The 13,012-nt window shown below is 42.9% G+C and overlaps 1 long non-coding RNA gene across 2 annotated transcripts in view; it reads left to right on the plus strand.

Moving 5' to 3' along the window:
• Window positions 1–3,301, plus strand: part of LOC125914576 (uncharacterized) — a 38,968-nt gene extending 35,667 nt beyond the window's left edge. Inside the window, exon 3 of one of the 2 annotated variants that reach the window (XR_007455348.1) lies at window positions 3,158–3,301. This is a non-coding gene — a long non-coding RNA (uncharacterized LOC125914576). The remainder of the gene's footprint in view (window positions 1–3,157) is intronic. The other variant, XR_007455350.1, reaches the window with a different exon arrangement.
• The last annotated feature ends 9,711 nt before the right edge of the window (window positions 3,302–13,012 follow it).

Raw genomic sequence — 13,012 nt, forward strand, 5'->3', positions numbered from 1 at the left:
CCACAAGGTATCTCTGTTCTCTCACCTCACCGCCATCTGCCTGGGCCTTCAGCTGCAATGTTCTACTGTGACTGTTCTCAAAAGTGCACTGATCAATTGGAAGTCGAAAATGGGATAAGTTTTCCTAGTTTTGATTCTTCTAGACTCCATCATTCAACAGCACCCCATCTATATTTTTTTGAAAAAAAAAACTATTTGATTATGTAAATTATAGCTGCTCATTTTCAGTTGAAAAGCCCATTACTCCAGGGTAGTCAGCTAAGTAACGTCAGGACATCATCGTTTTAGGAAGATGGATGTTAAGGTGGTGGCAAAGCTGGGTGGGGTAGTAGACTGAGCTGGGAAAATAGTCAGGAGGCCTTGGTAATAATTCAGTTGGGAGGTGCTAACAGCCAATATCAAGTGGACACAAAAGGCGTTTTGAGGAAGAATGGACAGTTTTAATGAAGAAGAAAAAATGTATGTTGACTGACTAGATAAAGGAAAAGAATCTGAGATGGTTTCTAAGGTTTTGAGCAGCATGATTATGATATTACAGCTGACAGAAACTGAGAAGTCTGAAAGGGAATTTGGTTTGGGGGAAAAGATAAGGGTTTGTTTTTGCATATGTTAGATTAAAGGTGTTCCGGATAAGAACTATTACACGTGGACTCCGGGTTGGTGGAACACACGAAACTTGAGCTTCCCTCCCCTCCTTCTGTATCCAAGGAGGAGCCCGGATATGGTCAAAATCATAAGCAGACTCAGGCATTTGGCGTAAGCATGCTAAGGGAGGAGTGAGGTGGTTAGTGCTCTCTCTTCTGCATGCAAGGACCGTTTCCTCTTTGAATCGTCTCTGTCTTGGAACTGTCTCTCATGCAGCTGGTGTGGTGAGGCAGGCGTTGGAACTTTCCCTGCTATGGAGGCATTCCATTCTATCTTTAAACCCTTCCCACTTTAGAAACCCAGAGAGGAACCAGGGCAGGGCCTTCCAGAAAGTGGGGAAGGTGGGGGGAGTCTCACCCTGGCTTTTTTTTTCCCCTCCCAGGCCTTAAATAAATGGACAAAATTAATCTTTATATTTGACATATGGTCCAGAGGTGGGAGGCTAGGTGGGTGTCTGAGTTCAAACTTCCAGCTGTACATAATGCCCCTTTGCCTGGGGAGGCCATGGGAGGGTCAGTCCACAATGGCAGGGGGAAGGATGGTAGTCAAAGACTTGAACCTGGACTTTTTTATGACCAATGTATAATTCTGCTGGTGCATAAGAGAGCAGAAAGGTGGGGATACAAAACTGCAAGTTACTCATGTTTAGAGGATAATCCAATACATAAGTGTTAATGGAATAAAGCAAAATATATTGAAATAGGGTACACAAATGCAGAAGCATTGTACAAGCCCGCAATTCCGCTGCTAGAGTTACCTGACCACGATGGACATGTAGGCTCACAGAGGATGTCTATAAGATTGTTTTTAACAGGCCCATACGTGACAGTGAGAAGTGGAAGCAACCCAAGAGTTGACCAATGGTGGACGGATTAATGAATCATGGCTTATTGTTCAAGAGGATACTAGTAGGCAGAGAGCATTGGTAGGCGATAACTCCAAACAGCATGGCTGAATCTCGCTGGGGTAACACTGAGTAGATGAGATCAGACTCAAAGAAGTGCATCCTTGTGTGATTATTTAGGTCAAAGACAGGCCAGGTTATGTATACTGTTAGAAGTCAGCAAAGTGGTTGCCTTTGGAATGGGGACACAAGGGGCTTCTGGCATCCTGGGTTTTCTTTCATTTCTTGATCTAGGTGCTTGCTCCGTAAGTGTGTTCACTTTAACATGTTTTGAGCTGAATGCTTACGATTCAAATGTGTATATATGCTATACTGAGATAAAATTTGTAAAAAGAAAACAAGTCAGAGGGCAGATCTTTGGGCAAAGTTCTCTTTTAGAAGCTAATTATAGGAAGGTGTACTAGAGACATCATTATTAAAGTAGCAGAATTGCTTCATTCAGTTCCACGAAGGCTAAGAGGAAGCCTTGAGAAATAGGTAGCTACACAAAAATGTTTAACTTACTAAGTCCAAACACAGGATTAATGAGATCAAAAGTGAGGCACCAGTCTGGAAAATACATTTACAGTGATAAGGAATTGGATCACGCGATTTTGCGGGCTAAGTTCAGATCGAAGAGAGCTGATGTTATGGTTTCAGTCTGAGTCTGAGGCTAAAGGTGGAAGACAGATGTCCCACCCCAAAGAAAGTGAAGCAGAGAGAAGGAATTCTTGCTACTTGGCCTTTTCTTCTACTCTGGCTTCGATGAACAGGATGAGTCCCATCCACATCAGGAAGGGCAATCTGCTCTACCCAGACAACTGATTCAATCTCATCCAGAAACACCCTCATAGACATACTCAGAAATAATGTCTAACTAAACATTTGGGCACCCCAAGGCCCAGTCAAGTTGACACATAATATTAATCATCACAGCTATGTCTAAATATAAACGAGCAAAAGACATGAATGGGGGATATGAATAGCCGACATGGCAGATGCCATTGCAACCCTCGTGCACATTTGATGCCATTTAAATTCATGGCAAGTCAACAGAGTCGGAAATAGAATTTTTTCCAATGTCAGGGATGAGGAATTCAGGGTTAGAGGTATTAACGAACTTGGCCAAAGTTTGAATGTTCGAAGGGGCAGAGTTTCTTAGAAAGATAAACTAAGCACAGAAAAAGAAATCTGAAACTTGAGCTCGGAAACCATAGGCTCACAGGTGAGATGATTCAGGAATATAAAGCCATGGGTGAACACAGGCTTTCGACCAGATTTTGGAATCTGAGAATTGGGAATGGAGGAAAGCTTAAGGCAACTTGAGGGCGCAGGTGTCCAGAGAAGCAAGTCTCTTGGAAGTTGAGAACAAGCATAAGTAAATAAAATGTCAGGTGACTTTGCAGCAGGGAGCCTACCTTGGAGCTTCCTCTGCTAAGAGAAAACAGGAGCTGAGAAAAGTTGCACCTGTGATGGATGTAATGCATCAGGGAAACGGTTCACCTCTGGAAGTGGAGGGAAGAGAGGGGCAATGAGGCTGCTGGCCGAACATCCTTTGCTGGCTGAGTCAGCCAGTCCCTGGATTAGTGCAATAGTGCCTTGTATTCTGCAGAGGACTCTCTCTTTCAGCTTAACATCACTGCTGCCAACAGGTAATGCAGAGACAGCTCCAAGATCAAGAGTAATGATGACATAAATGGAGCAGATGTGACTCCTCGGGGCCACAATTGGCCCTCAAGTCTTTGGAAGGACAGGTTCGGCGATCTCAGCAGCCTCAAGGTAATGAAGGACCCATTGAACAGTGGGGATGGTGGCCATTTGAAGTTTACTCTGGCAAAGACAGTGCACAGTGGGGCCCATGTCGGCTCAGTCTGCCCAGTCTGCTATTCTATTTCTTAAGGCACTACTAGGCTTACACAAGTTTGGGGGCCATTGGCCTACGGCAGTGTCACGGCCAGAGTCAAGGTCAAAGACAGTGTGAATAAGTTGGGTTACACTGGCATAATATTAATACGTGCATTAGACTCTTATAGCTCCTAAAACATACCCATGTACACTTTTGGGTTTTTTTCGCTTTTCATCATTTATAAGTTTTCATGTAATAAGCAATGTAGTTTCTGTAAAAACATGTGAAAAGCCACAAAAATGGAATTGAATTCAGTTGGTCAAAACTTTTTCCTCTCCGTGCCATCACTCCACTGGATTGCAATATGCTTAAGCCAGGGGCCGTGTCTTTTGCACTTTGGCATCTCAGCACCTAATGCAATGCCTGGGCTCATGAATAAACCATTCACGACACAGGGTGTGTACTAAGTTTGGTTGGCTCAGTGGGTTAGAGTCCACCTGGCTGACTGTCATGCCAGGCCACCCCAGAGTGGGACTGCACAACTGTCACCTGAATGGCTGTCTTGATCCCATGGAAAAGCCCGAGATGATGTTGATACTTTTGTAAACATCACTGCTCATTGGGCCCTTCCTAACCAGGTCTTTTAGTGTGTAAATTTGTCTTACAGTCTTCAGACGATCTACCTCTCATTAAATTTAGATAGAAAATGGTATACCTTTAATTAGAAATCCTTAGTTCGTCTTAGGACTCAGAGTTATCTCTGGTAAGACAGAATGTATTATTTCCATCAAGTAGCAGGTAGATATTAATACAAATATTCTAAAACGGTAGCTCAGGGGAATTGCAAGAGAAAAGAAATCACTGTCGTTTGTATGGCATAGACATACGTGGGGAATACACATATTTTACATGTATTTATGCATATCATTTGTGTCGAAATTGCTTTGTCTATTGCAAGTATGTACCACAGGTATTTAGTTTGAGCTACTTTTACACTTTTTACTCTTGGGAGAGTTAATTACAAACAATTTAATTAAGATCTCTTACTCATTAATGTTCTCATAGCTTAGCAAGTTTAGGTTAGCTCAGCAGGTTGCAAAGGTTTAATTTTATCAGTTACCCTGCCATTAACTCATACACCATCAGTACTGAGCTTGTTTTTTATCCTTCTCTGCCCGGGGTACCGGCAGAATTTAAAATATCATTAAAACTAAGAATTCAGGAAAGACTCTGTTAGTTGCCACCTGTCCTGATGAGGCTCAGATTTCCATTTGAATCTTTACAATACAAGATCAAGGATGTCTCAATAACATTCTCTTCAATAAGACCAAACGAATCCCAAACATTTTATTTTGTTATTATAATTAGAGCCATACCATATTGTTTTCATTAGCTTTGTGAGAAATAGAGATTTCAAAGAGAAAAAAAACGTGTTCTATAATTTATTAAAAGCACAAACACTAAAGATATGTTTTGCCCAAGAGTATCACAAGGAATATACCATCATGGGGGAAACCCAAATCAGGTCTTGGGGAAATGTTTTCCTACTCATTCTTTCTGAGGATGTTATATATTTATACCTCGCTCTCAAGCATTAACTAATGCAGGCTGCCAAGAATGGAATATATAACCTGTGAGATGTAAACTCACTTGTTCAAAGTCAATGCAATTTTTGTATTTTTTAATGTCAACTAACCTGTTTTTCAGGTAAAACTGACTTAGAAAACATGGAGCTATTAACTTCCGGATTTCAATAGCAAATAAAGAACAGTTGGGGCGCCCCGGGGGGCTCAGTCGGTTAAGCATCCGACTTCAGCTCAGGTCCTGACCTCATGGCCTGTTAAGTTCGAGTCCACAGCGGTCTCTGTGCTGACAGCTCAGAGCCTGGAGCTGCTTTGTGTTCTGTGTCTCCCTCTCTCTCTGCCCTTTCCCCACTCGTGCTCTTTCTCTCTCTCTCTCTCTCTCTCTCTCTCAAAAGTAAATAAACATAAAAAATTAAAAAAATAAAAGAACAGTTAATGCTGTGCCAAGCTGGTTTTTCAAGACTCTGGCCATGGATCTTATGTTCTCTTAGTAACCATGACGTTTACAAGTAATTGTTGGGCTTGACTCTCCTTTCTGTTCACGGGAAGATGGTTGGCAGTCTTGCCACGTTTACCAAAGGGAAAATGGTTATAAAATGACAGGCAGAGTTTAGGTCTTTCTTTGGTTTCAGTTTGACAAAGCTTGAAATAACCTGAGAGCATTTGTTTTGAACTGCAAAGATTCTAATATTCTGAGATTGTATCCAAAAATGATGACGTATGCATAGGAAATATGATAAATTCAAAACACCTTTGGAAAATTAAATAAAGGAATAGAAATAATATTTCTTTAACAATTTAAAGATTAACAACTCAAAGATCAGTGAAATGCAAATTAGCAAAAATCTTGTCTTGTGAATGGATAAAGGAGGGCAGAAAGGAAAAGCTGAGACAGGAACCGTGGGCCTCTGAAGATAATGCGACCCAGGCTGAGCACAAGATTGAACAAATCAAAATATAGAAAATCTCAGCTGACTCTGAATTTCAGATAAGCAACAAATATTTTTTTAGGTTAGGTTTTCCAATGCAATAGTCGGGATACTTTTATCCTGAGAAAGTATTTATTGTTTTCTGAAATTCAAATTGAAGTTGTCCTATATTTTATCTGGCAACCCTAGACCCAGGGCATTCAGGTGGTAAGTTCAAGGTCACAGAGCTACTTTTGTGGCACATTCACCACTAGAACCTGGGTCTCACAAAATCAAATTATTTCCATTCTATGACACATTGCTCTACGTAATTGCCCTACGGGCAAACATCTTTAATCAGTGATTTTTTAAAAAATAAAAATATTTTTCTTTCTTTTTCCAGGTGTCTCAGGTCTGATGACAACTTTTTCTATTCCACAAAATGACACTATTAAAGACCTTAAGATAAAATCCACTTTTGGCTCTCCCGCTTCTTCTGTAAAATGGTTATTTTAACATGGAGTATCAAAATTGTTCTTCACTCTGTGATTTTATAGCCAAGTAATTTGACCGTGTATTAAAACTTAAGGAGGGTTATGACCAGGGAAATTACAATTAGAAATCAGACTTGCGATGTACAACTTTGAATACTCTCATAAAAACCATTTTTCCTCCTCTCTATTATTTTACCATCAAAAATGAAAGCAGAGGGTGGCTACTTACTGATGAAATGCACAAACACTGTCTGAAAAAAACAATGATTTTTGCAGCTGAGAAATCTAGATGGAAATGGGCAGCAGTTTGTTTCAGTGGCTGTGATTTTATAACCTAAAGCTGTGTTTTCTGGCAGGAAAATTCAGTGTCTGGATCAGAAGTGTGAAAACATGAGGTCCTCTGCAGGAAGTGGGGAAATGAAGCTGGTGATTCCCACAGCCTTTGAGGCCAGGCACCAAAATGATGGCTAGTTTAGGAAAAAAAAAAAAAAAAAAAAAAAAACCCTTAAGAACTAGTCTAAAAACCACACTGTCATTTGTCTCCTCACATATCTCGATGGTTTATCTCAAAGGGAAATAAGGGGGCTGTTTTGCTCCCTCCCCTCTGTGCCTACGAGGTTTAGGGGTTGGGAGGGTAGCCAGTGGTGGACAGAAGGGGTGCCGATCTATTCAACACAGTACAATTCAGCTAGCTTCTGTCTGCGAGGCCAGGATCTCAGGCTTCCACGATCCAGCAAAAGAGACAATCTGGAAACAGACTAGACAACAATTTTGTTCTAGTCGAGAGTGAGCAAAATATCACGGAAGCACAAAGGAGGGAGTCCAAAGCCGTGTGTGGTGGGCTGTGAGGTTTCTCAGAGATGCTACTCGGTTTCCTTTTAAAGATATGTCCCCGAATTATTTATAGATAATATGACATGAGATCTGGGTCTTGCTTCGCAATGGTGTGAGAGGTGTGAGAGGGAAAATGGATGGAGTAAGTTGGCCTTGAGCTGATATTACCTGAAGCTGTGTTGGAGTACATGGTGTTCAATGATACACCCTGTCTACTTGGTATATTTGAAATTGTCCAAAATAAAGAGGTGTGCGTGTGTGTGTGCGTGTGTGCACATCTGTTGTGTGTATGCGTATATGTAGGTCGAGATAGAAAGAGAGAGATTGAGATCATAAGGCAAGGTAAAGGTGCCTGGGAGAGAGCAGTGGAGTAGCCAAGAGAGGACAGCTTGTTTCAAGGCATCAATTTGCAAACCGGAGGAGATTCGGTTCTTGCTTGGTGACCCCAGGGATGCGAAGGAGGCAGGCGAGGGAACAGGGGAAGCTCCTGGCATTGCCCCTGGCAATCTCCGAGAAGGTCTTTGAAGGGTGGAATGGAGTACAGCCACTCTACTCACCAAGGCGGCCAGCACTGCCCACTCCGGTTCACCTGTAAGGTTGGCATACCTTGACTGTCCACTTCAGGGATCTCCTGCCTGGGACTTGGCAAAGACAGCTTGGACAATCGATGCCAAGCAGACCGGATGAATTCATTCCGCAGACACTATCTAGAGCGTTGGAGCCCGGAGGACGGCCTCCTCCTAGAAAGTCGCAGGCCCACCAGCTCCTGGGACAGTTTCCTTTGTCCTCTGTAGTGCCAGCACCCCTTGGTCAGTATGGCCAGGATCTGCCAGCCCTCAACTGTTTGTGGAGCACCGTGTTGGGTGTGTGCGGAGGGACGCAGTCATCACCGTCCCTGTCTCTGGGGACTTTAAAAGTTTGCTGGTGACCTTACCGTCCTGCATGGAGTGAGCGAAGAAGCCGATGGGCATGACCTCTCAGGGCGCAAATCATGTACTCATTTTCAAACGTAGCCAATTAGTCACAAAAGAAAGCCTGGTTTGAAACCGGTCCCTCTCCGTCCTTCCTCGGCTGGGTAATCTAATTTGAATGCAAGGAAGTCTGGCAGTTGCAAATGCTAGCTGGCAATAGAAGCGCATTTTCATTGACTTCCTGGGATTCTTTGCCTCCCTCAAATATTTTGGATACAGAGAACATGGCACAGATTCTTCAGTCGGTGCTAATGATGAGAACTGCATAATGGAGAGCGCGCCTCATCCAGACAGAGAGAAGTCGTGCAGATGAACGCAGCCCGCCCAAAATGGAGGCCGCTTGCAAGGCTGCCAGGCTGGCGACCACGGGCGGCAACGACTGTGACATCCAAGTGTCGCAGTCCCGTCAAAGTCGGCGGAGTCTGCCAATTGAAGACAATTAGCAAGCGCGACTTCTCAATTGTGTTGACAGATGAGGGAGAAAAATCAAATAGATGTGAGAGCTGTGTTTATCCTGCTGCAGTGTTTTGCAATATTATGTCTATTGATTTGCTTTTTGTTCCTGAGTTATTGGGTGGATGATGCTCTGCTCTGCCTGTCAACCCGGCGAGCTTGCTTTCACAGCTGCTTGTCAAGTGAGAATTTCTACACAAATCACCCCAACCCGTCTCACAGGGGACATTAGGCCAAAGATACTCTGTTATGATTTAATGGAAAGGGGGGGGGGAACCAGCAACCCGTAGCATGTGGCTCAATTTTCTTTTTATAACAATTGGTTATAGCTTTTGAATTCTGTAATGCGGCGCCGCCCGCCGTAATTGGTTTTGCCAGTGTGCTTTGCAACCCGGGAAGGTAGGCTGGGCTGTGTGTGGCTGTTATTTGCTGTCACGGCTGACCCTCCTACTCCCATGTGATGTGAATTCCCATCGCTTCACCGTACGTTGCAGCACCGCTCAAATTAAGATACGATGGGTCAGTCCTCCAAAGGGTGTATCGTTCTTTCTAAAAGGCGAATCCCCCTGAGCCAGCTACGGTGGTTAAAGAAATAGAATTGTCTTTGTTGTTTTGACTTTCTCCCTCTTGTTGTACTCCCCCCTCACCCCCCACCCTTGCACACCTGGGCACAGAGAAGCTGGATGTGCGGCCAGGGTGGGATGCTGTCCCCAACTGGGTTGGTCTCCTTGAGCATGGCCCCCTGATCCCACATCATTTTTAATTTTCAACTTTGGTGTAAAAATGTATGGGAATCTTAGATGTATGGGATTCAAATGTATGGGATTCAAAGAGCCTTGTGGGATACTATAGAGGAAGCAGATTCAGGATAACTAGGGACTAACACTGATAAAATCTTCACTCAGCCCTTTGTGTCCCTTGTGTTTGGCAAGAGGACCTTATATAAAGGCATGACATTCCTGGCAGGAGATTTGGAAGCCATGGCAAGAGCATAGAGAGAGGATTTGGGGTCCCAGGACTTGGGGGCATCCCCCAAATCAAATTTCATGCCCAGCTCCCCTCTTTCACATGGGGTCCCAGACGTGCAATTCATCAGAATTACGAAACAAATCTTTACTCCCTGCCTCCGTATGCATGAATCTGAGTCAAAGCGTTCCACACATGGGAACCGTTGGGGAGTCTCTGGGGTGTTCAGCATCCTCGTCCCTGCACCCAGACTTGAAAGCACCCTCTCTGTGGAATGGGTGTTAAGCTGGGTGGAGGGGCTCTAGAAGGAAAAAGCACATACATCTTGTCTATAAAAAAAAAAAAAAATCTGCAATGTCGGCATATGTTTCGTGTGTACAGATTTCTTCTCGGTATCATACATCGAGGCCCCTGTGTCCGACTCACTCGCTGGTACAGAGTTAGGTGCATTTAGGGAGATGTATTGTTTTCCCGCAAACAACACAGGGACTGTTAAGCAAACAGCAGGAAGACGGCTCAATTTTAAATAAAATTTACAGGCCCAGAATGAATGCCCCTCCCTAAATAACTAACTTACTACCGGAGAATTTCTTAGGCACTGGGGATTAGAAACGCCGATTCTAAAGTTAATTACAATACATAAACATGTATTTAAGAAGATACTTATTTGACATTATTTTGGAACTTGACTGGAAATTGCTTTCTAAGGACAGAAGCTCCTTCTACAGGGTCTCATATGACTTAGTACACAATGAAAAGGCGTGTATCACACAGCAAGTGGGACTCTTTCACGGCCACGCATTCTGTAAAAAAAAAAAAAAAAAAATCGGCTCTTCCAACTCTTTGTTCTGTCTCATGTGCCGATATTTCCTCTCTCCAGAGTCTTCTTCTCCTGCTACCTAAAATGTCATAAACATCATCATGGGAGAGAATGTGGTCTAGTGCAGTTTTATTAAAAAGTCTCACACTTTTTGCAGCCAAATCGTCACCAACATATGCTGTTCCCAGCCTATCCTCTGTTTCAACAGGTTCACAGGGAGTAACATCAGTAGCATTGAACACTTCACAACTTTTCAAATGCTTTTTTATTCCTTTAGACAAATATCCATTCAGTGCCAGCTATGTGCACGGGATGCTATAAATGTTCAAATAGATCCCAACGACAAATCCCTGTCCTCAAAATGCTGACCATCTAGTTGCCGTTGTATGTGCACAGAAACCCGGAAAACATCTCCGGCTGTGCTCTGACAAAAGGCAGGCATTTCGAGAACTGCCATGGGGAAGAGGCTAATTCACGGCAAGGAGGATGCCTGCCATGTCTACAGATTTGGAAGCTTGTGAAGTCTGGCCACATTTAATCCTCCTGGCAAGTCGGTGAAATAGCTGGTGTTTTTACAGAAGTAGAAACAGAAACTTGTGCAAGCTAAATGATTTGTCCAAGACTGGTAAGTGGCAGACCCCAAACCCCATAAAGACCACTTGGGATAACGAAAAGGCAAGACTATGGGGTCTAATTTCTTCCAGCTGAGCAGTCTCTGCTGCTTCTAAAAGAGAACAATGAGAACAATAAAACTACTTCATAGGCTTAGTGTGAGACATAGGGGAGGAGCATTGTTATTTCCCCAAATCTAAGATATAACTTACTGTAAATGGCAATATTATTTAATGTTTCACTAAAAAGAGAAAAATATTGCCAATTAATCTACAATCTTTCTTATTACTTAGAATATTTATTTATTTACTTATTTATTTATTTATTTATTCAAAGAGCTCTTTCAAACTTATTTAGATATAGGCTTTCTTTTTAAAAATCAAACACGGGGCGCCTGCATGGCTCAGTCGGTTAAGCGTCTGACTCTGGATTTTGGCTCAGGTCATGATCTTCCGGTTTGTGGGATTGAGCCCCACATTGGGCTTTGCGCTGACAGCACCGAGCTTACTTGGGATTCTCTCTCTCTCTCTCTCTCTCTCTCTCTGCCCCTCCCCTGCTTCAACTCTTTCTCTCTCAAAATAAATAAATAAATGTTAAAAATCAAATATGACTCTTGGGCATACATGAAAGGGGAAATATGAGAGAAATAAATGAGCTACATATTTCTAGACTTCTTCACATCTGACCTTCCCGTAGTTAAGGATAAGCAGAGAGATTCTGGAAATACAGAGGCACTAAGAGGTTGATTCAGTGGTACTCTGAATCAGAGATCTTGATATCTATGCTTTTCCTACAATATCCTTCTCCGGGCCTGCAGGAGCAATGCTGATGCAGCCTATGTCCTATAAGAGCGAATGACTCTTATATCTGGGATTTCAGCCGTGATGCTCTCACTCAAGGGCAAGCTTAGACACTGGGCATCAGGTTTTCAAACACCAGCTGAAATGGTCATCCATGTTCAAATGGTCCTTAAGTGTTTTGCTGACTAAAGTGTCAACAAAGGGTTGGAGTTGTCTAGTCATTCCTTCAAGGGGCTCCTGGGTGGCTCAGTTGGTTGCTTAACCAGGACATGATCTCACTGTCTGTGAGTTCCAGCCCCGCATCAGGCTCTATGCTTACAGCTCAGAGCCTGGAGTCTGCTTCAGACTCTGTATCTCCCTCTCTCTCTCTGCCCTTCTCCTGCTTATGTTCTCTCTTCTCTCAAAAATAAAGAAATAAAACATATTAACAAAAGAATAATAACTGAACAATGATAATTGTGTCATGACTGCTGGCTGGCCAGCAGTGATGATCAGACACAGTGAATTGTGAGGAGCATCCCAATTTTGGAGCATTAATATGTGAATAATATTGTATGTTTCAGAATCCATGAGATACAGATCTATAGAGTACAGTGCTGTCACCAAAACTTAGTGATTTTAAAATAATGGTTCTTTCTCCTCTGTTTTAAATGTTTATTTTATTTTTGAGAGAGAGAGAGAGAGCAAGTGCAAGCAAAGCAGGGGAGGGGCAGAGAGAGGGAGAGAGAGAATCCCAAGCAGGCTCTGTGCTGACAGCAGCAAGTCTGACGTGGGGCTCGAACACACAAACCTTGAGCCCCATGACCTGAGCCGAAGTCCAACACTCAACCGAGCCACACAGGTGCCCCTCTTTATTCTTTTTTTGCATACATGATAGCTATCAAAATGGTGGAGGAGGAGGAAGAGTAGAGAGATCGAAATTGCTTCATGGGAGAAATGCCCTCAACTGGAAAAAAAGGATAAGCAAAGAGATTCTGGAAATAGTGTCACTAACAGATCACTTAACCTCCACCCTTCATAATCACCTCCAGCTCAGCCAAACACAATGGGTTTGCTATACAAATACGACTTTAAGAAAAATTCTTAGCACCCCCCCTTCCATTTATATTGCCAACTATAGCTCTAAGAATCCTACTAAAATTTGTAAAAGTAAGAATATGTATGGCCAAAGTATATATTGGGGGAGGGTTAGTAAGT

The sequence above is a fragment of the Panthera uncia genome, assembly GCF_023721935.1.
Source record: "Panthera uncia isolate 11264 chromosome D3 unlocalized genomic scaffold, Puncia_PCG_1.0 HiC_scaffold_8, whole genome shotgun sequence".
NCBI classification, from domain to species: Eukaryota; Metazoa; Chordata; class Mammalia; order Carnivora; family Felidae; genus Panthera; species Panthera uncia.